Below are 26,410 nucleotides of genomic sequence, written 5' to 3'. Positions count from 1 at the left end.
ATATATTTACATAAATTTTTGCATAGCATGTATTTATATGTACATATTTTTATAATGCTGGATGCTGTTATATGTTCCAGTTCAGAGACATCCCTCAAGGCTTAGTTTCTTCCAACACATACTTTTACAACTTTGCTCTTCCTATCTCTGTTTCAGGTGAGAGCTTTTCTTCATAATGTACATCTTTGCATTTAGTTTCTCAATTCCTCTCCTCCTTTATAGTTCCAGTGTACCTGCTTTTAGAGGAAGCCTGCCTGTTAGGTGCTGTCTCTGTATTCCAAACTGAGTCAATTCTCGGAGTTTTTTGTACTGCAGTAATTCATTACTTCAGACCTCCATATATAATTATGGATCTCCCACAGTGAACCCAGAGATTCACAAACCTGGATGACATCAGCCTTTACAGGCTAATAGTAATTCATTCCTAGGCCAATCACCAATTCTACAAAACAAAACTTACAAAGTTGTTGGTTTAGTAAAAATTATAAAATCCAAAATTATAGCCAGAGTAGAGGAAAGGTTGATGTCATTGAAAGTTAAACTAAAATACACCCCTGGAACTTAAAACAACAAACCAGAAACAAACACAAAAAATATATAACAGGGAAAGAAAGGATTTTTAATTACCTTCATATTCAATCATATCAGATCATTTATTGTTATTTGAAAACTTAAGTAAGCCTGTAAGAAATCATATTAAGTTAAATACCCAGAAAATAAAACAATGTGGGGACCTGAGAGAGTGGGTAAGGTGCTTACATCCCATGCAGCCAATCTAGATTCAATCCCCAGTATATCCCATATAGCCCACTGAGACTGCCAAGTATGACTCCTGAGTGAAGAGTTAGAAGTATCCTTGAGTATGGACCCCCAAAATAAACACAATAAAACAAAACAAAATAAAACATATTTAAAACCTAAGTCGAATTTATTAGATATGGGTAAAATTCCTAAAATATGGTTACTGGTCATAGATGTGTGCCAAACATAAATAGAGATGGACTAATTAAAAGATACCTTTGGGCAGGAAAGATTGTAGTACAGTTATAGGGCCTTTGCTTGCATAAGACTAACCTAAGACGATGCCAGTTGGATCCCTGACATTCCATTTAGTTATTGGAGCCAGAAGTGATTTCTGAGTGTAGAGCCAGGCATAATCCCTAATCACTGCCAGGTGTGACCAACTCCCCTCCCCACAAATAAAAGATACCTCATAGAAAGGAAAGTTTGCAAAGCACAAAGGGAGTTTACCTAGCATGTGCCCTATGCAGTTTTGATTCCCAACACCACATATAATTCCTTGAGCATGTCAATATTGATCCCTTAACTTCTCACAGAATTATGACTAAAAGTCCTCATTATAACTGGATGTGTCCTAAAAGTAAACAAATAAAAATGCCTACTTTACATTAAGCAATGCCAAATAAATATTAATGACATGATAATTATTTGTGGAATTTATTGTATTATATATTTACATTTCAGGTCTATTCATGAAGCATAATCCCACTAATTGTTAAGTAATTTTATTCCCATGACCTAGCTGATAAAAGTCACAAACATGGGCAGAAGTGAAGCAAAGAGGTTGGGCATTTGCCTTGCACATGGCTGACCCAGTTTGGATCTGATTCTATCCCTGGTGTCCCATAGGATTCCCCAAGCCCAAAAACAAAACAAAAAAAGTAACGAACATGGTCTAGTGATATTCATTAAGTATTTCTAGCTAACATGCCTGTCATGTATACAATTTTCTTTCTTGAGTCAAGAACACCCTTGATTCTGAAAAACTTCTGACTGTTGTTTTAATTTCAAAATCTCAGTGTATGCTCATCAAAGGCAAATCTGATACAACACACAGATAGTTCATGGAAGCATTATGTATCCATAACTCAGGTAAAATAGTCTTTTTATATTACTTGCATCCTTTCTTAAATGTGTTGACTTAACATATCTCTCATTTTTCCTTTTCATTATTTTTAACTTGAATTAGATAACCCTGTAATTGGGACACTTTAATTTGAATTGTAAAACTTTCTATTCTGTGACTTCTGGAAGCAGTGCCTATAATGTAAATAGGAAGTACTATTGCCTCAAGTTTATTTCCTGGATAACAATATATAATTTTCCACAGATGGTTCAAAGGATTATCCCCAGTGGCAAGGGAGAAAAGGAAAGCAAAGACATGCCAAAAAACACACCATTTGCTAAGACTGGCTTATATTCAGCCAAGGCTTCTCTTTTGAAACAAATCACAATGTGAAAGAACAAAATTGGGATTCTATTAGCAAGAAATTGGATTGTGAAATTACTGTTGGTATTCAATTTTATTGTCTGACAGAATAATTTTCATTGGTAAGTTTGTTCTATATTTTGGAGTACAATATACGTGTAAGAGGAAAATTGAGTCAAAATCCATGTTTTTGAGGATGAGGAACTGAGCCCAAGATATAACTAAGTGAAATCATATATTACCTATAACCAAATTAAAAATAAAATACTTAGAATGATTTGTTTAACTTTTATTTTAATTCATATTTTCTTATTTAAAAAGAAATTTTTCCTGAAATATAAAATTCTTTTCTTATGCAAAAAAGTATTGAGCTTTATTTTTATTCTATTTTTTGTTCCTCAATTCACAAAACAGACCAGGCAAAGGGCCTGGGTTGAAGTGTGTATGGGGTGCATTTACTGTACCTTCTCTTTCTATACAGTCGGTGTAAAGAACACAGCCTGTGGTAAGAATTGAGAGGCCTTATCTTTTCTTTTCTTTTTTTATTTTTATATATATATTTTTTAATATTTTATATTATATATATAATATATATATATAAAATATATATTATTTATATATATATATATAATCCTTCACCAGTACAACATTCCCATGACCAATATCCCAAGTGTCCTTCCTCCCCACCCCAAACTGGCCTATAATCTAGACAGGCTAGAAATATAAAATATAAAATTCTTATGTGAGACAAAGACATGGAGGAAGGAATTGCCTGGTAAAGTGTGCTGAAATAAATTTCAGTGTTGAAATCAAAACCAGCTAGAAAGTGTGAAGCCCGTTGATATATAAGTTCTATACTAGGAATCTAAAAAACTACTTGATGCAGAATTTCAGGCTTAGAGCAGGGCTGGCACCCTGTGAGAGGAGAGAGCAAGATGTTCTGGAGAAGACACTTCAGAATTTCTGCTGGTCAACAATGCCATAGAAAGAAAATTAAAAAAAAAGACAATTATATGCTACAATACTCTCCTTGACACCCACACTGATAATAAACTTGGGTGACACAATTTTGTAAAACTGCATATAAGATAACTTGGTAAAAGATGCCTCTTTGTCTTATATTTGCCTCTGAGTGGTGGACACTCTTATTTGAACTCCTTTTCTTACACTATAATGACTACTTGAGATGTATAATTTTGGCTCTTTTTAATCCTTTTAAATACAGAGAAGCCCATGTTATCTCTTAAGCATATACATGTCTCTCTGTATCTTTTTTTCCTCTTTCTATGTATCTCTATCCCTATTTCTCCGTGTCTGTCTAAATCCTTCTTACATTATTTCTCCTCAGATAAATTTATTTTACCTCACTTTTTGCTTCCTCCTGAATGCCTTTTCTGTGAAGAAAGTATGACAGGGATAATTTTCCATGCATTCCGAACAAGTGAAATCCACACATGTTTTATGGACTGCTACTATGTAGGATGGATGAGACTGTGAAACTCCTCAGGTATGTACCATATAGAAGCTGGTCACAGATTCTCACAAGTTTATGTTTCCACAGGTATTTCTCCAGGTGTCTGAGATATTTGACAAAGGTAGATTGGAAGTGGTTTTCTTTTCTCCTACTCTGCATAAATTTCCCAGGGAACTCTGTTAATTTTCTAATGGGAATCCTACTTTACCTGAAGCACTTTCTTAACAAAATACCTGTAATAAATCACCATTATTTTCCACAGATGAGTTAGAAGGGCAGGGAAATTTAAAATATATATTCATGTTTTTTATTTCTATATATATTATTGTTTTCATGAAAATGAAAAGAATGCAAGATACATTAATTCAGGTGTTTACTTATTTATTCAAAATTTATGATATTTAAAATAGAGTTAAATTAGTTAACACTATTATTTTAAGAGTTGAATATGAGATACTATACCTAAAATGCTCAGCACATTACCTACCTTATATTCTGTTCTATGTGTAGGACTAAATATATGGATATTTATTATTACTATAAATATTAATACTGCATTATGAATTTTCAATGTCATCAGATAAATAATTTATAAATAAATACAGATTAATCCTAGAATAATAAATCTTAAAATTTGCTAAGTGTCAATTCAGGTAAGCTTCTTAGCATCTTATAAAAACTCACTTTAGCATTCTTTTCAAGTCAGCTATCTGGTGAATATAATATACTATTAATTTGCAAACTTGATGAGCAAGAGCAAGTGATTTGGATAGTAAAATTATAAAAAGAAGTGTGTGGACATTTAGTAATTGTACTGAGGGATTAAGGCAATTATAGAAAAATTTCAGGCGAAAAGTGCTATTGAAGTGGATTTTTAAAACATTTATTATTCAGATGACTCATCTAAAATGGATAACTGCTCTGACTGATTATTGCTCCAGACTGTTTAATTTCTTTAAATGACTTAATCACAAAAAATTTCATGTAGAAGTTTAGATTTCAGGTAATTATTGAAGGAGAAAGGAAAGTTGCTTAGCAGTAGATCTCAGTTTAAAATTAGGAATAAAATTAGAACAATAAAACATGCACCATGAAATTTCTCTCAAGGTTAATGATAATTCAGTTGTGGAACTATATATTCAGATAGGGCTGAGTCTTTAGAAGATTAAAGTAAGTGAAGTTTATCTTTGGTGCATACAGTCATTATTATTACCCTTTGTTTTATTTGTAGAACTAACTCCTCACTTATCTCTCATATTCATGTCCCTAACTGTTTTAAAATAGTTTTTATATCATTCTTTTATGAGAGACATGAATAAATCAATATGTTATCTAAGACTATTTTCATTTTATGTCTAAGCTCCAACATTGAAGTACAAGTCTCTAATACCATCAAATGTATTTTACTGGAATAAGGGAAGATTATGGGGTTATTATTTTTGAAAAAGAGAAATGAAAGTAGAAGGATCTGAGTTTTTATTAATTTAAAATGTGTAGATAGGTTAAGTTTATGTTCAAAATTCCCAGAAATGGTCTAATCTATGTGCATCATTCTGAATTGCTTATTAACTGTATTCCATTTTGATTTTAGTCATTAATTGTAGTATAGGTTATTGGGTTAATTATTAGAAATATTTATATATTTTATGCCTAAAATTAAGCTATAATTCTAGCCAAAAATGTTAAACATATTATATATATATTTATTGGTTTATAAACAGAGCTTACACCTGCTTTTGTACTCAGGGATTACCTGGGGCCATACGTGGGAGAGAATTGGAATCCAGATCATCCATGTTCAAGGCAAACATCCTGTCCACTCAACTATCTCTCCAGCCCAAATATTCATCATACTTTACTTAATAATTATAAATGCTAGGAATCAGAGTGATAGCATGGAGTAGGACATTTGCCTTGCATGAAGAAGGACAGTGGTTCGAATCCCGGCATCCCATATGGTCCTCCGAGCCTGTCAGGAAGGATTTTTGAGTGTAGAGCCAGAAGTAACCCCTGAGTGCTGCTGGGTGTGACCTTCAAAAAAGTAATAGCTATAAATACTGGTGCTAGAATGATGGTGCAGTGAGTAGAACATTGTACTTCATGTGGCCAGCCAGAGTTTAACTCCCAGCACCACATATAGTCCCTGAAGTACTGCCTTGAATAATTTCGGAGTAAAAAGCCAAAAGTAACTCCTAAACTTTTCCAGGTGTATCTCTAAAACAAAACAAAATCATAAATGTCATCTAAGTAATATACTGGCCTGTAAAGTTAGTGCACAAACTAATACATACTTCTTATTTCTACAAAACTTATTTATAGAATAAATTTCTTCCTCCTGACATCTTTTCCCCTATAGCAAGATCTCTGTATGAATGGCTTTTCTGACTTGTCAGACTGCAAAGAAATGTGAATCCTTCAAGTTTTAAATATTTCACATTAGTCTATTTTTATGTTTGTTCTTAATTATATTTAAATTATGACATTTTGTATGTGATGTATAGCTCTATAAATCAAGATAAAGGAGTTCAAACTTTTCTTGACTTTATAACTTCCTAAAATTTATAAAGGATCACTTCTGCCATACTGCCTAGATTATTTGTATATTAATGAATCTGACTAGTTTTGGGTAATGTTTATCTGCCCAGTTTTATGATTCTAAATGGCTTATCTCCTTGTTATGTTTAAAATGGAGGTTGGCAGAGAGAGGTATCTACTAACCCAGTGAAGCAAAAGTAATCATTTTATATCTCACCTACATGACGAATGGCCAGTAGCAGAGACAATGAAAATTGCTAACTACAGTAATAGCAAACCTTTAAAAGGATCAGAGGTCAGATAACTTCCTCTTTAACACTTTGGCTAGTGCCTTGATAGAGTCAATTTCTCTTTGACCCCTTATGTGTGCCAGGTGGGCAGATGGCAAGAAAGGCAGAAATTCTCACCCACAGTGTCAGAGAACAAAGGAATGCCAAAGGGATAAGGAGTAGCAGGTGTTGGGCTTTGAGAGGTGTTCCTCAGAACCCTAGGATGGAATGTTGTGTTATGGAGCAGCAGATTTCAGACCAGGAGGAGAGCAAAGGATAGGGGATGTGACACCTTTTACTGGAAAGGTCAGTGGGTGCTGAGGGTAGGATAAAGGTTTAGAATATGTACACTGAAAAAGTGAAGATAGGGAGAACAGGACATGTGATGAAATGTACATAATTAAAGAAAACTTCACAGGGGAGGACATACAATATTATGCATGAAAGAGATATTCTGAAAGAGATATCTGAATTTTGGATGGATGAGGTAGATATTAAAACTTTTCTAAAACTCTACAAAATAAAAACTTTAATACCATGAACATTCTGTTTGTTTGCTCATTTTATATAAGTTTAAAAAGAAAAAATTACAAACTAAGAACAGATCAGAGATAATAGTTTCATGCTTTTCTTTCCATATGAATGACAATAACTATTTTGTTTCTGCTGTGTTTCAAATATTTTCCTCACTGAATTTAAAGATTAATTGTAGTGACTTAGATGTGTGCTACTGCCTGAACTGCTCAACTGATTCAGTTTTAAATAAACAATTCTATATATTTCTCAATATCTTTGAAAATATCATTTGAATAGAGAAAAATACAAGAGTTTATTCTGAAAACCATCACAGCCTCCTCCATCACAGCTGGATTGAGTGTGAAGTTCCTTTTACTGGAACATTGATTCACATCGCCCTTTTCTGAAAGTGACAGAAGCCCCTTCAGGCAAGAGAGAAACAGGCAATGAAAGGGAGAAAGTTGAAGACTCTGAGCAGCGTCCCAAAAGCTTGGGTCACCTCATTTCTTCTACCAAACGTGCTCTCTGCAAATATTATGTCTCCCAAACTGCAGCAGCTCATCAAAATCACTAATAAGGTAGATCCTAAGAGAAAACTTCATTGGAAGAGGAGTATCTGGCCTGTACCAAAGTTCTTTCTGTCCCAATTGACCTTGACAGTCTACTACAGATGAGAGAATGGTGGAGAAGATAGAGGATCCTAGGCTAGTCAAAGACCAACTGAGATGAAGCTGCCTTCAGAACCACCTGTAACTTTCTTAATAAGTTAATATATTGTTCATATTTGTATCAGTCATTATATTTCTGCCTAAAATATGTGCTCTACGTAGAGATTTTAATGCTACTCTTTTGTTTCTATGCCCCACTGCAAACAGATAATTTTATATCCAGCATTAGTGGTTGAATATTAGTTTGCACAGTTCCAAGAAAATGCATAATGTTGTTAGATTTTTTTTAAATGTTCTCAGCTATCCAATTGGGAATATTTCTTAATTTCTGTGACACTTGATATTTTATTATGTATATTATGTAGCAATTTGATCTCAAATTATATTTGAAATTTTTTTCTATTGTCTTTGTTCACAGAAGTCTATGGGAAAGGAACTTAGGCAACACAGACTCTTATTACAGTGATCTTTATAAGAATGTTTTTAGCAAACTTAATTTCAAACTACATATAACTGCAGAAATGTTCTTGTGAATTTTTGGTTTAGTGAAGTTTATGGAAAATGAACTAGGATGTTCCAGACTTCTATTACAGTGCTCAGTGTAAGACTGTTTAAGAATTTTCAAATTAAGTGTATCTGAAGAAAAATCCTAATTTTTATGTTCAAAACATTCTATGAAAAACTGTGATAAAAAATAAAAAGCTCATTGTTTTGAGAATATGTATGCACAATCTTACCTTTTATGCGTTTACAGCCTATTTTTACTGTGCCAATGTAAATAAAAACCACTTTTATAAGTGCTCATCTGGGGCTTCTGATTCTAGCAGAAAAATGTAGAACAAAAATTTATTTTGTTTTATTTTAAACAGAAAGGGTGAAATGTTAAGATGACTTTCAGCTATTAACTCAATACAAAGGCATTCACCTAACTTCCTCCTTTCTTAAATCTCTTCCTTTGATGTAAAAAAGCCCACCTGAATTAGTCAATTATTTATCTTTTCTTAACTTAATCATATCTCAAAAGCTCAGACTCAGCCTATGAGGGTCAGGCCTCCAACAACAACACAAGAATAGAACACTAATGTCTATCTTTATGTGAGCATGAGTTTGTAGACAGTGGACTCTTCTTTGATTGCCAAACCTAAAATGTAAACAAACCATGCCTAAACTGTATATAGCCCCTCTTATATATTACCCCCTTCAGTAATCCCTCTAGTCTCTCATCCCCTAATCCTGATCCATCACTTTTCCTTATTTAATCCTCTTTACCCTCAATTATTAACCCATTAGGTACCAAGACCAACCTCCTGCTCCAATAAAACATTACCAAGCTCCCAAACCAAAAGGACACCATCCCAATTTCCTATCACATGCCTCCTCTGCAAGAAACTACAACCAACACACCTGCTGAGTCATGCTTTATGGCCCTTCTTCTTACCTTCCTAATCATAGACTGTCATATGCTACTGATTCAGCCCCAGAAGGTCCCCAGCCCAAGGACACTTCCCTCATGGCTACAAATAACTTAGCAAACCCAACAAGAAATGATGTGTGATGAAAAACTGCCCTGAATTCCACCCTCCAAAAGAATATCTCAAAAGACTCAATGAGGAAGCCTATATTTCCTTTATGTGTTTAAAACCTCTATAATAATACCTCCTAGTCTATTTATTCTCAAAAGTAAACTAGACTCATAAACAGCATTGCTTTTATTAATGCCTTTTTTAAATGTAATTTTATTTATTTCTTCTATTTTATACACATTTTTTTCTTTTTCTCTTTGTCTCTTCAACCTCACCTGTTTTGGTTCTGACTGGTATGAAAACCTACAAGAAAAGTCTTTCCTGGGATAAAAACACAGGTCAAAACCAGAACACAGTTTGTGCGAATTATTGTTCTCATCTCCAAATTCACCAGCAATATAATATGTCACCATATTCTTTTGCATAAGCACTCTAAATAAAGAAAAATGTTATACACAGAAACAAGCTCTATCTACTAGGGATAAGAACCCATACTTTTTTTTTGTTTTTGGGCCACACCTGGTGGTGCTCAGGGATTACTCCTCGATGTCTGCTCAGAAATAGCTCCTAGCAGGCACAGAGGACCATTTGGGACACCGGGCTTCGAACCAATCACCTTAGGTCCTGGATTGGCTGCTTGCAAGGCAAACACCGCTGTGCTATCTCTCCGGGCCCAAGAACCCATACTTTTTATAATACAAGCTCGCCTCCCACTCTGAACATATGTCATGTGGACTCAACTTAGACTCCATGTGATTGGACAGTGACCGTTCAACTCAGAACCTCAGATCCCAGACGAGGAACTGACTTAGGTCCCAGCAACAGTACCAGGAACCAGACTCATCCCGGGGAAACTCTGAACACCATCCAGGCACCAACTTGCACCAGTTTTACCATGACCTCCTAACATGAGGAAATGGCAACTTGAACTAAAAGAGAGCTGCCCTATATCATCACCTAACTGTATAATACAATTGGGAGACATGTCATCCTTTGCCCTAGCAAAAACCAAAATTGCTATCTATAGAAGAATAACTTTGACAAACATGACCTGGAAAGAACCTATCAAGGGACCAATGAGGAAGTTCCTAGACTAGGCCTCAGCTTCAGATTAGTACAAAAACCAAGATCTCTAATTCCAGAGATATGACTTTGACAACTGCACCTGAGCAGAACTTCTAGAACCTTGCTGAAAGACTATAGCCTAGGCTCTGTCCTAGGATCTGAGCAAAAACCAAGTCCACTAGTTACAGAAGATTGATTACAACAGTGATGGAACAGAATTCCTAGAACCATAAAGAAAAACTCTATCCTAGACTTTGCCCTATGACGTATGCAAATAGCAAGATATTCAGCTACAGAGGCGGGATGTCATCACCCACATCTGAGCGGGTATTCTTCTGACACCATAAAAAGACCTTGTGGTGTGTAAATGAGTGAGAAAGGAGCTGTTGTTTCCATGCAGTATGCTTTAAGGCCAGAGAAACTATGTATCTCTTAGGCCAAGGGAATTCCCCTTGTAATTTCCCCAATATTTTGTCTATGCAAAAAAAAAAAAAAAAAGAAAAGAAAAAAAAAGAAAGAAAGAAAAAAAAGAAAAAGAAAAGAAACATAACCCTTTTTAAAAAATTACTGGTATATTTTTTTGCTGTTGTTGTTTTGGGGTTCTTTTGTTTGTTCATAACTCATGGTTTTGTTTTATTTTATTATTTTTTATTCTTTTTGTATTTTTTTGTTACTTCCTTGTTTTTTGTTTGTTTTAGTCTTTTTTGTTTTCTTTTGTTACCTTTTTCTTGTTTTTTTTTTCTTCTTTCCCCTTTTTTCTTCAAATGGATACTTACAAAAACTAGAAGGACTCCTCTCATATCCTTTCTCATATCTCCAATAGAGCTACATTTCTGAAATTACCTTGATCAGCATCATAATTGGAGGAAGAAAAATGGATGGCACCAAGACCAGATAGTCATATGTACATTTTGTGGAAATAAAAATGATCATACTTGAATACCAAATCCAAAGTCAATGACAACATCATCGATACCCAATCTACATCAATATGTACAAGGGGGAACCGTTGCACTAGCATTACAGGGGGTAACAGAGGAAGAAGTGGAGTGCATGCTGGGAACAGGGGTGGAGGGAGGATAGCACTGGTGATGGGAATGCCCCTCATTCATTATCACTATGCGCCTTAAATATTACTGTGATAGATTTGTAATTCACTTTGACCACATCCAAAAAAACTTAAAAAAGTGTCAATTATTGTTTCAGCCTGGAGAATAGGTTGGTATATGCTATTTATATTAGGATTTGTGAAAGGGAATTGACACTGGAGGTGGGATTGGTGCTGAAATATTGTTTGTCTAAAACTCAACTATTAATAATTTTTAAATCATAATGCTTTAAATAAAAAGCTTGTTGAATGAACTCATTGGACAAGTACAGAACTTAGTAGTTCCTGAGTGCTTAATAAATGAAGTTTGCTTTACTAGAACTAAGCAAGGAATAATTACCAATAAGTATAATTGGAATTTATAGTTCTACAAGAATACACTATTTAAAAGTTAATGATAACTTGCAAAAGTCTTGAATAATGAGTAATACTTCTTTTGTTCTCTAATGCCATTCCTATAACAGTCAAGGGAACAATTGGTATTACAGATCTAGTGTTCTAAGATATCCCTCTGTCTATAGACAGGCATCAACAGATGATTGTCTGTAGGTATTTGCCTGGGGAAAACTATTGAATGTCAATGCAAATCAGGGCAGTTTCCTCAACTGTAGAACATTACCTGCAGGAACCTTGCAGGCATAGGTATATTTTAAGACAGTAGAACTTCGTATTGTGTAAATAAGTTTATATTACCTATTAATCATTTTGACCTTGCTATTATTTGCTTTAAAGTTTTCACTGTTATATATATATTATTTTAAATATATTAGGAAGAAACTATAAATGTGAGTGATTATTAATACAATATAAAACACATTTTAAAAATCAAAATGTTAAGCTACATGTGTCATTATTAGTATTTTTGATTTACAAACTTATAAAGTGTTAAATTAGAATTGTCATTCACATATTTTATCTGTTACATTTTATTCCTCAAAAGACAGACTTTGAATTTCTAATGACTCTGGACACAGCCACCTGCCTTTCTAAAGAATGTTTTCTTTTTCACAAGTAACATGATGTGCTAATTAGCTTATAAAATTTGGGGTGGGGTCTGAGATATCAAAATAATAATATTTATTTTACTCTTTCTAGAGAGACAAAATTTGTTGAGATTGTTTTACTAAGAAAAACAATGCCACCTTTTATATTACATCTGAATAAGGATATAGGAAACGCACTAAAAAGATCACTATTTTTAAAGAGATAAATATTGGTGACAAATGAAGAGCCAAAATAGTAAAGATAGTTGCATGTATAACTATAAGATTTAATATAACTATAATATATACATTTATCAGCAGCTATGATAGAGATCTTTAGAATTTAAAATATCATTTTGCAAGCTTTTAGATAGTTTTTTTCCAAAAATTTAAATATACATATATTAATTTTTATTTAAAGAACCATGATATAATAAGCTATTAATAGTTGAAATTTATGTAAATAATAGTTCAATTCCAAATCCACCACAAAAATCAACTCCCATCACCAGTTTTCTTATAACTAACTCATCAACCTCACTCCTTCAAAACCTGCCTGTCATCTTAACAAGCATGTTACAAAGTTTTTTGGTTGCAGTTAAGATCTCATATTTTCACTGTCTTGAGTGAACTTTGGATTTATAGCTATAGCACACAACCATTTCACCAGTATAACTAAAATCCCTACACTTGTTTCCTTTTCACTCTTCTTTCTTTTCTTCTTCCTTTTCTTCTTCCTTTTCTTCTTGATTTCTTTTTTTCTGTCTTTTTCTTTATGTTATGGTTTTAAGACTCATTTAGACACCCCCTTACCATTATTAAATTTTCTCATAGAGTTATTCTATAAATCACAAATAAGTGAGACAGCCCTGTTTGTCCTCATACTGGCTTACTACACTCAACATGATATCTTTCACTTTCAACTAGGTTGCAAAAAATTGCTTGACTTAAATGTTCCTTGCATTTGATAGCATACTATAGTGTATATATACCATATAATCATAAATTGTTCATCTATGGTTGCACACAGAGGTTGATTATCTTAGCTATTGCATTATGTTTAGCAATGAATAATGGTTAACATAGATATTTTTGAATGAATGTTTGTAAGTCCTGGGGTTAAGTAACCAAAAAGTGTTATTGCTAGCCCATATGACAACTCAATTCTATGTTAACCAAGGGTTCTCCATACGAATTTTTATAGAAGTTGAAGCATGCAACTTTCTTACCAGCAACAGATGAGAAATCCTTTTCACCACATGCCTGCTAGCACAGATTGTTCATAGTAATTTTGATATGTGCCATTCTCGGTGGTGTGAAATGATATCTCATTTTGGTCTTTTTTTTCACTGCCCTAACGAAAAGTAATGCTTATCTGAGCATATTTTCATGTGCATACTGGCAATCTGCTGAGAAGTGTTTGTTTATTGTTTATTGTTTTGGGTAGGGTTATAGAATTGTGTATATTTTATATATCCTGGACTTCAAGCATTTATGGAAAGTGTTAAATACAATTATTTATTTTTTCATGTCGTTAGCTGTATCTTAGTTTAGCCTGTGTTTCTTGTGCCAGGCCAAAACTCTTTAGGGGGATAGTGTCCCACTTATTTGTTTTTAATTTGTTTCTTTCGTCAGTGGTATCAGATTGAAGGCAACTTGGAGATCCATATCTTCGAGTGTATTGCCTATATTTTCCAAAATGTTACTTTATAGATTCTGGTCAGATCTCAAGTTATTTGATTCACTTTGAATTGACTTTTGTGTAAGGTGAGAGAAATGGATCATGGTCTAATTTCTTGTACACATTGATCCAGCTTTCCCAGCATCATTTGTTGGAGGCATTTTTAAATCCTTTTCTTCTTCGAAACTTCTTAATATAAAGTGAGCTGTCAATATATATGAGTTGTTGTCCTTGTGTATTTGATTCTTTTTTTTTTTGGCCACACCCGGCAGTGCTTAGGGGTTACTCCTGGCTCAACACTCAGAGATCGCTCCTGGCAGGCTCAGGGAACCATATGTGATGCTGGGATTTGAACCACCATTCTTCTGCATGCAAGGCAAATGCCTTACCTCCATACTATCTCTCTGGCCCCATGTGTATATTTGATTCTTACCCCCTCCCCGATGAGATAGCCTAAATTTATCCCAGTACTGTGCCGTTTCAATCACTCAGCTTTAAAATACTGTTCCAAACTAGGCAATGAGATACCTTTATATATCTTGTTTATCATCATAATTTTGGCTATTTGTGCATCTCTTTTTTGTCTTCTTTTTTGAGGGACCACATTTGTTATTGCTCAAGAGTTACTCTTAGCTCTACAGTCAGGAATCACTGATGGAACTCTTGGAAGTTTAGGTAGAAAGAATGTCAGTGCTCAAAAAGGGTCAGCCACATGAAGGCAAGTACCCTATCTGCTGTATTATCTTTCTGATTCCAATTTTGTGGTCCTTTATGATTCTATAAACTTGATTTCTTACTGTTTTAGGCTCTTGAATAATATCTGAATTTAGATAGGGGTTAAATTGAATATACTATCTTGAATAGGGTAATTGTTTGATGAATAATATTGATTATTCATATCTATATGTGCTTTTTGGATATGCTATTGGAATCAGCTAAGATTTTCTAAAAATATTGGTATCAATATTTGATTTATCTATCTACAAATGTATATACTTTGGTTATTAGTGTAATATTAACTTTATTAAAAGTGTTATGAAAGGTTTCCCTGTCTTCCATTTTTTTAAAAAACTTATAGAGTAAGAATTATTAATCATCTCTGAATCTGGCTGCCTGTGTAACAGGTCTGTTTTGTGTTTAGGTTGTTTATTTTTTTAATTTTTTTGGGGGGGGATTGGAGTTGGACCACACTTGGTTATGCTCAGAGGTTACTCCTTACTTTGCAATCAGAAATCACTAATGGCTAGGGGACCATATGGGATGCAGGAGATCAAAATGTGATCCTTCCTGGGTCAGCCACTTGCAAAGCTAACACCCTACCTCTGCGCCATCACTTGGTCCCTAGAAGCTTTTATTTGTAGTGTCTTTAGGATTTTCTTTTTTTTTATTGTATTATTAATTATTATTATTATTTTTTGTTTTTGTTTTGTTTCTTTTTTTGGGGGGGGGCACACCCAGAGACGCTCAGGGGTTACTCCTGGCTATGCGCTCAGAATTCGCTCCTGGCTTGGGGGACCATATGGGATGCCGGGGATTGAACCGCAGTCCCTCATGGCCAGCGCTGGCAAGGCAGACACCTTACCTCTAGCGCCACCGTGCCGGCCCTGGTCTTTAGGATTTTCAATAGATAGTATCATATCATTCACAAACAGCATAGCATGATATTTTTTCCTATACATTTTAACTGATATATATATTACCTTCCTAATTATTATAGAAAGTATTCCAATATAGTAAAATAAGTGGTGACAGTAGGTAACCTTGTATTGTGCCAGATGTTAGAAAAATGGATGTTTGAGTATAATATTTTCCACAGAATTCTGGCAACTGGCTTTTATTATACTGAGGGAAGTTCCTTCAATTTGCAACTTGTTTTAAATTTTTTATCAAGAATAGGTGCTAGATCTTATCGAATGCTTTCTCTGCATCTTTTGTTCCAACCCTAAAATTTTTATTTTATATTTTTATTTTGATTGACTAGCCTATGTTAAACCATCTCTGAAATAAATCCTATGTTTGTCATGGTGCATGACCTTTAATATTAATTGTTGGATCAATACATTTTTGTTGAGAATATTTGCATCTGTGTTCAGCAAGGATTTTAGTCTGTAATTCTCTCTGTTTCTCTATTTCTCTCTGTTTCTCTCTGTTTTTCTGTTTTTTCTCTCTCTCTCTCTCTCTCTGGTGGTATTTCAGGTTTGGTGTCAGGATTATGTTAGTTTAATAAAAAATTTTAAAAGTGTTTCAGTTTCTTCAAATTCCTGAAACGTCCTAAAAAGTATATATATATACATTTTTTTTTGCAGTATGTCATGTCCACATTAAAGATTTTAAAGAACTCACTGGTGAGTATATCTTGGTCTGAGCTTTTGTTTAAAGGAAATCTTTTGGTTTCTATTTCAGTTTATTTCATAGTGATAGCTCTGTTAAATATTCCAAATCATTTTGTTTCAACAAGAGGCGTTTAAAGGGAATTTATCCAGGAATTTTTCTAGTTTCTATCATTTTGTGGCATAACAATCTCAATGAAATCTCAGATTGCCCTTTGAATTTCTGTTGTACCTATTATTACTTGCCACTTTTTATTTTTGATTATTTTTATTAAAGACTCATTTTTGTGAGTCTTGCTAATGGTTTATTTTAATCTAGTTTACTCTTTCAAAGATTCAGCTTTTGTTTTCATTGGAGTTTTGGATTGTTTTTGAGTTTTAAATTTATTAATTTCTGTTCTATATTTATTATATCTATGGGAATGCCTTTTTTCAGTCTGTTTTATTAGTAATTTTCCTATTCTTAATCTGTGCACTTAAGCTGTGTGTAGGCACTACCTTCAGAATGAATACCCACATAGCTATAAATTTTCCTTTAATAAAGATTTTGCTGTTTCCAAAATATTCTGATAATTTGTGTCCTCATTTGTATTATTTTTCATGAATTTTTTGAATTCCCCTTTGATTTCTTCTTTGATCCAATGGTTGTTCAGTAGTGAGCTGTTTGATTTCTAGGTGTTAAAGTTAATTTATGTTAAAGTTCATTTATGTTTGTATGTCACTTCTATTCAGTGCACCATATAATTATTAAGATAGTTTCCATACTCTTGATTTTATGATAGTATGTTTTGTATTCCAGCTTTATTTTATCTTAGAGAATGTTGGTCATGCTTAGAAGAAAAATGTTTATTCAGTTTTGAGGATTGAAAAAATAAATAAATTAGATAGATGATAGATAGATAGATAGATGATAGATAGATAGATGATAGATAATTCTTCCATTTTCTTGATCTATCAAGAGATGACAGCAATATTGAATTATCCTAATACTATTATGTTCCTACTGATTATTTTCTTGAAGTTATTTCTAGCAGTTATTTCAAGTATATTGCAGCACCTGCTAGAGTGGATATATGTTTAGGAGGGTCATTTCTTCCTGAAGTACCTGTCCCCTTATTATTAAGAAATAACCCTCTTGTCTCTAACAAAATTTTTTTATGTCTGAAGTTTATGTTGCTTATGTTTATAAAGTTTATGTTGTCTGGTCACTCCAGCCTTTTAATGTAGTTGTTTGATTCATAGATTATCATCCAACCTTTGAATTTGTGTGATGTTTGCTCTGAAGGTTCAAATGTGTTTCTTGCATGGATCGAAATAGTGTATTTAATTTTCTGACAATTTTGCCACTCTATGTCTTTAAGTTGTTCTATTTAGCCTATTGTTTTTGAGAGAGTTTATTGTCTTGATATTTTGTGTCATCTTTTATTAGAGTCTGATATATTTGTAGGGTTTAACATTCTTTAAAATAATCCCTTCATTTTTTATTTTAAAGTTGAATTTGAGTCTGTAAATTTTTTGAGCATTTTTATTGAACCTGTGTATCCATCCCTTAAACCTGAATGAGAATCTAAGTAGGTAAAATATTCTTAAGGAAATGTTCATTTTGTTGATTTTTTCACTATATCCTACTACTGCCTTATTGCCTGGAGGGTTTCTTATGTAAATCTGCTGTAAATATTAAGAATGCTCCTTTATAAATATAAATATACATATACACATATCTATGTATATATATACACACACATATATATAAACTTTTATTTATATATATATATATATATATATCTGATCTTGAATTTTTCAGTATTCTTTCTCTGTAGTTTTCATCATGTAACAAGGATGTGACTTGGGGGGTTATTTAGATCTCATATGCTGTTATGCTTCAAGCATCCAACATGTGGGTTCATTCACATTCATTCTTCAACTCTGTGATATTCTTAGCAATGATGTCTTTGACTTTTAATTCTTCATAAAGGTTATGAATTTTTCTGGCTCTCTGGGACCCATTTTTTCTTTTAAATTTATTGTATCAAAATACTAATTTCATTTGTTCATTTATTTTGAGTAATTTTTTTCTCCAGCTTATGTACTTTTAAGATAGTTTCCACCTTCTGCAATTCTATGGAGGATGAGGTAGCTCATGTATCAGCTCACTAATTCTATTGTCAGCATCTATAACTTTGCTGAGGAGGCCTTCCAGTGAGTTTTTCATTTCACCTACCAATTTATTGATTGTATCATTTCTGTTTTAAATGTTCTAATTTCTACTCCCCCATCTTCATGAGACCTTTTGGCTATTTGTTACACTGTTTCTTTGAGTTTGAAGAACATCCTCAATAATTCCTCCCTAAAACCCTTATCCCACAGGCTATACAGGTGTTTGATTATATTTGGGTCATATAAAAGGATCATCTTCATTAACTAAGCATGGTGAGATTCTGTTTTTTCCCCCATCAAAACTTTTGTTTTGTTTTGTTTTTTTGGCCCACACCCGTTTGATGCTCAGGGGTTACTCCTGGCTAAGCGCTCAGAAATTGCCCCTGGCTTGGGGGGACCATATGGGACGCCGGGGGATCGAACCGCAGTCTTTCCTTGGCTAACGCTTGCAAGGCAGACACCTTACCTCTAGCGCCACCTCACCAGCCCCATGTGTCCACTTTTATATTACATAATTTTTACTTTACAAAAGATCATGTTAAAATTTTTCACACCTGGGCTGGAGTGATAACACAGCAGTAGTGATTTTGCCTTGCATGCTTCCAACCCTGCACTGATGTGGGTTCTATCCAGAGCACCCCATATAATCCCCCGAGCCTTCCAGGATCGATTTCTTAGTACAGAGCCAGGAGTAACCCCTGAGTGTTACCTGTTGTGGCCCCAAAACAAAACAAAACAAAAACTCTTTACATCTAAATGATAGCATGATTTTGGCTTTCTCATTAAAATTTAGCAAAATGCTCTTACATGTATAATATAAATATAAATGTGTATATATGTACATATATACTTCATAATGCAGAGTAATTTTATTTCTATTCAGGATAAGAATTGTATTAAAAAATAAAACAGGGGCCAAAGCAGTGGCACAGCAGTAGGGTGTTTGCCTTGCATGGCTGAGTTAAAACTGACCACGGTTCTATCCCCCAATGTCCCACATGGTCCCACAAGCCAGGAGAGATTTCTGAGAATATAGCCAGGAGTAATCCCTGAGCATCACTGGGTGTTGCCCAAAAAAACAAACCAAACCAAACCAAACCAAACCAAACCAAAACAAAAGCTCAAAAAACAGAAATAAAATAAAATAAATGAAATAAAACAGCATGTCTTTTTTGTTTGTTTGTTTGTTTGTTTTGTTTTTGTTTTGGTAAATGAAACTGTTATTTTTAAGTAGCAGTATTTAGGATCTATTACAAATGGAAACCTTTCTAAGTCCTTATAAAGGGAGGTTTCAGCAGAATTTTCAAACTCTCCTCACTGTGTCAGCTTCTCTAATTCTTTTTAGTTACTAAGACTATTGTTACCTGTTAATTCTATCATAAAATAAGAGATCAGTTTTTTTATACCTAAAAGTTAGATATTCAGTTTTGCCAATATCTTGTTTAACATTTTCTCCACCTATAAAGCAGCACACCATAGGCCAGTAGTTTCTTTTTAAGTTTCTATATGATGAATAGAAGATAAATAGTGTGGATATAATGTACAAATATAGTAACTTAGGTTATATATAACTACATTTTCTACTTAATTTTTTCTTACAAGTCTAAAATGGGAAGATTACACAAGTCAAAATGTATGCTTCCATCAATGTACACCAAATCATCATGATGTACTTTAAGTATCTTACAACTGAACTATGAACTGAGCTAATCAATATTTATACTTAGCTCAATAAATATATAAAATTAATTGTATGTGCTCAAAAAGCAGTACAGTAGAGATGAAACTTACCTTGCACTTCAGACAAGGCTGGTTTCAAGCCATAACCATATATGATATCTGAACCCAGTAAGAGTGATTCTCAGAAGTGTGGAGCCAAAAATAATCCCTGAGAACAGCTGGGTATGCTTCACACCAAAATAAATAAACAATTTTCATGGGGAAATTAATCATGATAAATTACTGTGTTGAATATGGCTAGCACATAATATCATGCTAAAGACTTCTTTAGGAGCTAGATAATACATGAGTATGGGGAAAATAAATTATGATATTTTTGAAAATAGATACATGATACATAAAAATAAACTTGGGGTTATACATAGCATTTCTTTTTTTATTTTTATTTTTAATTATGAGAACAAGGATGCAAAGAAAGAGGACAAGGTAAAGTTACAGTGGAAGGACAATCACCCATAACATAATTCTCAGAAGTCCCCTTGCTGATATCTTAACTTTGAGATTTCAGCCAAAGAACATTAAGATAAATAAGACAGAATCCATGTACAATTACTTTGTCCCTCAAGTCCCCAGATTGTAACACATTATAATATTTCTTAACAGCACACAAGGAAATCTAAAGCCATAAAACTTACGTAACTCCTTAAACATTATATGCATAGTATTTTCTTACATTTCCATATACATGCATATTAGCTTAAGTTAACCTCAAATTTTAAATGAGTTCTTTTTAAGGATTAGAGTCAAAGGAGCACAGTAAAAATGGTGTTAGAGTGGCAATTGTTGTTTGCATAGGCCCACCAAAATATGAGGGACATGGAAAGAAATAACCTTGGGGGGCCGGGCGGTGGCGCTAAAGGTAAGGTGCCTGCCTTGCCTGCGCTAGCCTTGGACAGACCGCGGTTCGATCCCCCGGTGTCCCATATGGTCCCCCAAGCCAGGAGCAACTTCTGAGCACATAGCCAGGAGTAACCCCTGAGCATTACCGGGTGTGGCCCAAAAATCAAAAAAAAAAAAAAGAAAAAAAAAAAAAGAAATAACCTTGGCCTAAATACAAAGAGACCCGACCCCTGAAGTTTCCTGGCACAAGACCTACTCTAGGCTCCAGGCAAGCTAGATCGTCCAATCTAAGACATTGTCTGTAGTGCCAACACACTTTTATTTTTCACACAGTCTCTATTGTTGGTATCATGTTTCTGTATTAAAGATCCTGGAATCTGCATATCCTACATGGAAGTCAGGATGTGGAGCGTCCTTTCCTTTCACCTCACAATCAAAGGGCAATGCAGGGAGCCCTGTCCTGTAAGCAGGTCGTTGTTGTTGTTAAGTCTTCTCAGTGTTAAGGGAAGTCTCTTTTGAGCAGGTAGATGTCTGAGCAGTGTAGGGTCTTCCGTGGTAGAGGATTGCTTCCAGGTGATGTTATAGACCAGCCTGGATGTTTTGTGGATGGCTTGCCTGGTTCAGGGGAGAATGGAAAATGCCCTTCATCTCTGACCAGAAGTGGGTTTTTGACTCATTCCTAATGGAAGAGCTAAAGCAGCAGTACTGTAATTAGAAGTCATTTCTGAGATTTGGTTCCTTAAAGACAATCAGTTTTTGGTTCTTAAATGATTATCAGCCCTGGGCAGGAGAAATAGCACAGCCGTAAGGCATTTGCCTTGCATGCAGAAGGATGGTGGTTTGAATCCCGGCATCCAATATGGTCCTCGGAGCCTGCCGGGGGTGCTATATCTGAGCGTAGAGCCAGGAGTAGCCCCTGAGCACTGCCGGCTGAGAACCCCCCCCAAAAAAAGATTATCAGTCCTTCTTTGAACTCTCTCTTTCTCCCTCTTTCCCCCTCTCTTTTTCTCCCTTTTTCTTTTCCTCCCTCTCTCTTTTCCTCCCACTATCCCTCCTTTCTCTCAGATATAGCTCATATATATGTCTACTTCTCTGTCTATCTCTGTCTTTGTCTCTGCTTTTCTCTCTTTTGTGCCTCTTTTTAAACAATAACAGCAAACTTATAGTGTATGAAAACCTTATTTTAAGCCAATAGTTAGCAAGTTTCTAGGTACTGTGAAAGGCATAAAATAATGTATAAGTGAAGTCTGCAGTTAAACTTGAGCTGATTACAGCTGCTACAGAGCTCTTTTTGTTTTGTTTTGTTTTGTTTTTGGGTCATACCCGGCATCTCTCAGGGGTTACTCCTGGCTCCACGCTCAGAAATCGCTCAAGGCAGGCATGGGGGACCATATGGGATGCTGGGATTTGAATCAATGACCTACATGAAAGGCAAATGCCTTACCTCCATGCTATCTCTCAGGTCCGTACAGTGCTCCTTGATTGGACCATCATGAGAGGGAGAACACAGACTAGGTAGTATTGACTGTTGATGCATAAAATAGAGATTGTGATAATTTATATATTAATTTATATATTAATTGCCTCAATAAATTGGACATGTATTATAATAATATATAAATTTGGGACTAGTTAGAAAACACTAAAAATATAAAAATCACTGAAGATAAGAGTGATTTAAAGTTTATCATGTTATATAGAAATAAAATATCAGAGATATATAACAACTCAAAACTCTTATCTGATTAATATTATATTATTATAATGAAAGATTATAAAAATAAAAATATGTAAATATCAAGGATTTATTAAACAAATGGTAGTCAATAAAATATATGTTCTAATATATGTGTATATGTAAAATGCCTATATACAATATACAGCAAAAAATGATATATATTATAAGGGCCAGAATATTAGGAAACATGACTAAAAGAATATCTTGGATATAAAAAATGAAGTAAAGAAAAATTGGAGGTAAAATATAATTAAATAAAATGATCATACCAGAGAGATATATTTCTGAATTAAAGGAGTTGTATTAGATGGAACTGAGAAAATGTAATGGAGAAAATGATCAAAAAAATCTATCAGAAAAATTTCCCAGAATTGAAGAAAATATACTAGCAGATTGAAAAAAATTCCCATTGAGAATTCAGTAAAATAAATTAAGAAGATCCACAGTGAGATATATCTTTTTTTTGTAAATTCCATAGCTCTCAAGGAAATATAATCATATGAAAATTTTAGAGAGGAAATATAACCAGAAAAGATAGTAAAAATGTTAATAGAATATTCAATTGTTACCCTAGATAGTGATAATGGGAAATAAATTCAAAATTTGAGAAATATAAATTCTACTTTACAAATAGATCATTAGTTATAATTTAAATTAGGAATAAGATAAAAACATTTTTATCTACACAATGTTAGGAAATATTAAGTAATAAAATTAAGTAATACAATTTGCTTATATGTGGAAAGATGTGATTTTATTTTGTTGAATTCAGTGAAAAGAAAAGAGTGATAGAAATAGTATAAAATATAACTTTTTGCTTAGTTCTTTCCTAATCCCCTAAAATACTCACATAATCTAGACATCCTACACTACTTTTTCTTGATGGCTTATAGACCTCTGCAATAAACATCTTCATTTTTTAATCTCATTTGTTTGATTATACCCATGAATATTACCATGAAAAGGATTTTCACTTATGTGTCTCTTTTAGGTTCAAGAAACAGAATAACATTAAGTACAAAGAAGACACTCAAAAGAAATTGAATTCAGTAAATATGACACTATAAGTAAAATAATCAGTGAAACAAAAAGGTATTTTTTGGAACTTGAAAAAAATAATTTTAATTTCAGATCTATAAAGAAGCACTGTAGTAGAGAAAGTAGGGAACATCATATCTATGCTAATTATTAAGTTCTTGAGTACAGATATGAATTGAAAATAACAATATAACTTATAAAATGTTAATATTTACATGAAGCAGCATCATTCAAAAATTAGTCTGCATAAAATAAACATTAGTAAATCAGATATTCAACATTGAAAATAAAAGTATTGTTAGTATTCGTGAAGAATGTCATAAAATGATCTGGAAGAATGATATTTTGAAATATTAGATTCAATAATTTACATATAATAATAAAAATGCATTGGGCATAAAATAAAGCTTCAGAAAATTTTACATATAAGCATATAAATATTATAGAATATAATTGAATATTCTAAAGTATAAGTATAATGAAATATGAACTTTTTGGGGGGTTGGACCACACTTGGAGGAACTCAGGGGTTACTCCTGGTCTGAACTCAGAAATTCCTCGTGGAGGGTTGGGGATCACATGGGATGCTGGAGATCAAACCCTAACATATAAACTTAAAATACCAAAATTCAAACAAAATTAAAATTTGTTTTTCTAATTATTAAAGTAAGAGAATATTTAAGAAATAGTATTTTCATTCCCCTTTCTAATGTCTAACCTTAAAAATAACAATTAGGATCGTTAGACATGATCTAATAACTAGGAGATCAAAATATTGTCCATGCTTTTCTGGATGAAAATTTGCCTCTTTAGTCAGATTTTTAAAATTTTATTAATACATTAAAATGAATGATTAAGAGTCAAATTATCTTGTCTTGAAAAAAATCTTTAAACCATCATTTATTACTGAAAACAACACTCAGTAAATATTATATTTGAAATTAAATATATAGTTAGAATAGAATTTTCTGCAACTGCTAAGAAGTATCTAATGAATGCCTTAAAATATGTAAGTTTATTCCGATAAATAATGCCACTACTATTTCAGAAAGACTTTGAATTTTTTTATAAAGTATATTATATTCTATATGACTATATATGATTGTATTGCATCGTGTGTAGTTAAAAACTACCTCTATTTCTCATGCACACATCTATTTTGAAAAGTACTTGTATATTACATCTAGTTATCAGATTGCAAATGACTTTTATTCTTTCTCTTTACTCTTCTGCACTTTGCCTTTGTACAATGAAGATAAAGCATTTTATCATTCAGTAAAAAGTAAAATAAAAGTATCCATAAAATTTTCCTGAAACCTATCGAAATACCGTCACTGATTTCACAATTTTATATCATGGCATTTTCATGACTGTCTCAAATAACGAAGTCAGAAAATAGAATGCAGAAACGAAGGGTTGTATGTCACTACACTCCTTTGCTGAGAAGCTCTTCCTTCATAGCTATTCACTGTTTATAAATGACAGCATAAAAGAATAATTGGAAAGTGTTGCCTGATACAAAGTAAAAAGTAAAACTCTCTAAAAAGACTTGCCAGAGTTATTTTTGGAGACATTTTAGAGGATAAAATGCGCCTGGAGAAAAGCTTGAGCTACCAAACATATTTCTGTCTCTACTCATTTTTCATAATGAGACTACAATAACCACCATCATTCTGTCTAAACACACACACACACACACACACACACACACACACACACACTGTCATAAACCAACCAAAACTGCACAGGATATGTAACACATGATACTTTTATTTACAACAGTTTTATTTTTAAATACCACAAATTACTGTCACCCTGGAAGGGGTGGAATTATAAACTGTGTCCAGGGTACAAGATTTTTGTGAAAAGGACAACCATACTTAGGCAGAGATTGTTTTGAGAATAGTGTCAATCTTTTCTGGCTACAAAACTGCCCACTCTCCTTTTCTTCTTTTGTCACCTCTTGCTAGATGATATGCTTATGGAAGTCATCACAGTGTCTCTGTAGATATCACTGAATATATCATGCTTGTGAAATAATCATGAGTATTAATACTAAAATAACTAAAGAGCTCTATTGCACAGATATAAATTTGTTGTACATTTAACAGATTATTTTATCTTGAACTATATCTGTGAACTGCATGGTTATCGTCACATTTTATGTCATATTAATCTACCAAGGCACAGAGAAGCAAGTGTCTAGCCCAGGATTGCACAGCTAATAACTGATACACTGATATACAGGCCAGGATTAACCACTCTTAAAGACTACAGTAAATTACTTGACACTTCTGAATGATTTATTACTCATTATGTAAAAACTATTTCTAATGTGATGGTTGTTTTTTTTAAATGAATGTAAGCTGCTTCTGTGAATCAATTTGAGAAATGATATAGCCAGTGGCATTAAGGTGACTTGATGCTAGAAAAGAGATTCTTGCCTGTAAGTTAACATATTGAAATATAAAAACTTTCAGGTGATAAGCGTGAAATCACTTTACAAGATTAGCAA

General features: G+C 33.4%; 1 non-coding gene across 1 annotated transcript; it reads right to left on the bottom strand.

Annotated features, from left to right (window-relative positions):
- Positions 1-2,619: 2,619 nt before the first annotated feature.
- On the bottom strand, positions 2,620-2,752 carry LOC126016627 (small nucleolar RNA SNORA51). The gene has a single exon (XR_007498415.1). It is a non-coding gene; the product is annotated as a small nucleolar RNA SNORA51 (small nucleolar RNA).
- Positions 2,753-26,410: the final 23,658 nt, after the last annotated feature.

Source organism: Suncus etruscus, chromosome 8, assembly GCF_024139225.1.
Source record: "Suncus etruscus isolate mSunEtr1 chromosome 8, mSunEtr1.pri.cur, whole genome shotgun sequence".
NCBI lineage: Eukaryota > Metazoa > Chordata > Mammalia > Eulipotyphla > Soricidae > Suncus > Suncus etruscus.
Note: the sequence above shows the minus strand (reverse complement) of the source record. Positions and strands in the feature narration are given on the sequence as shown.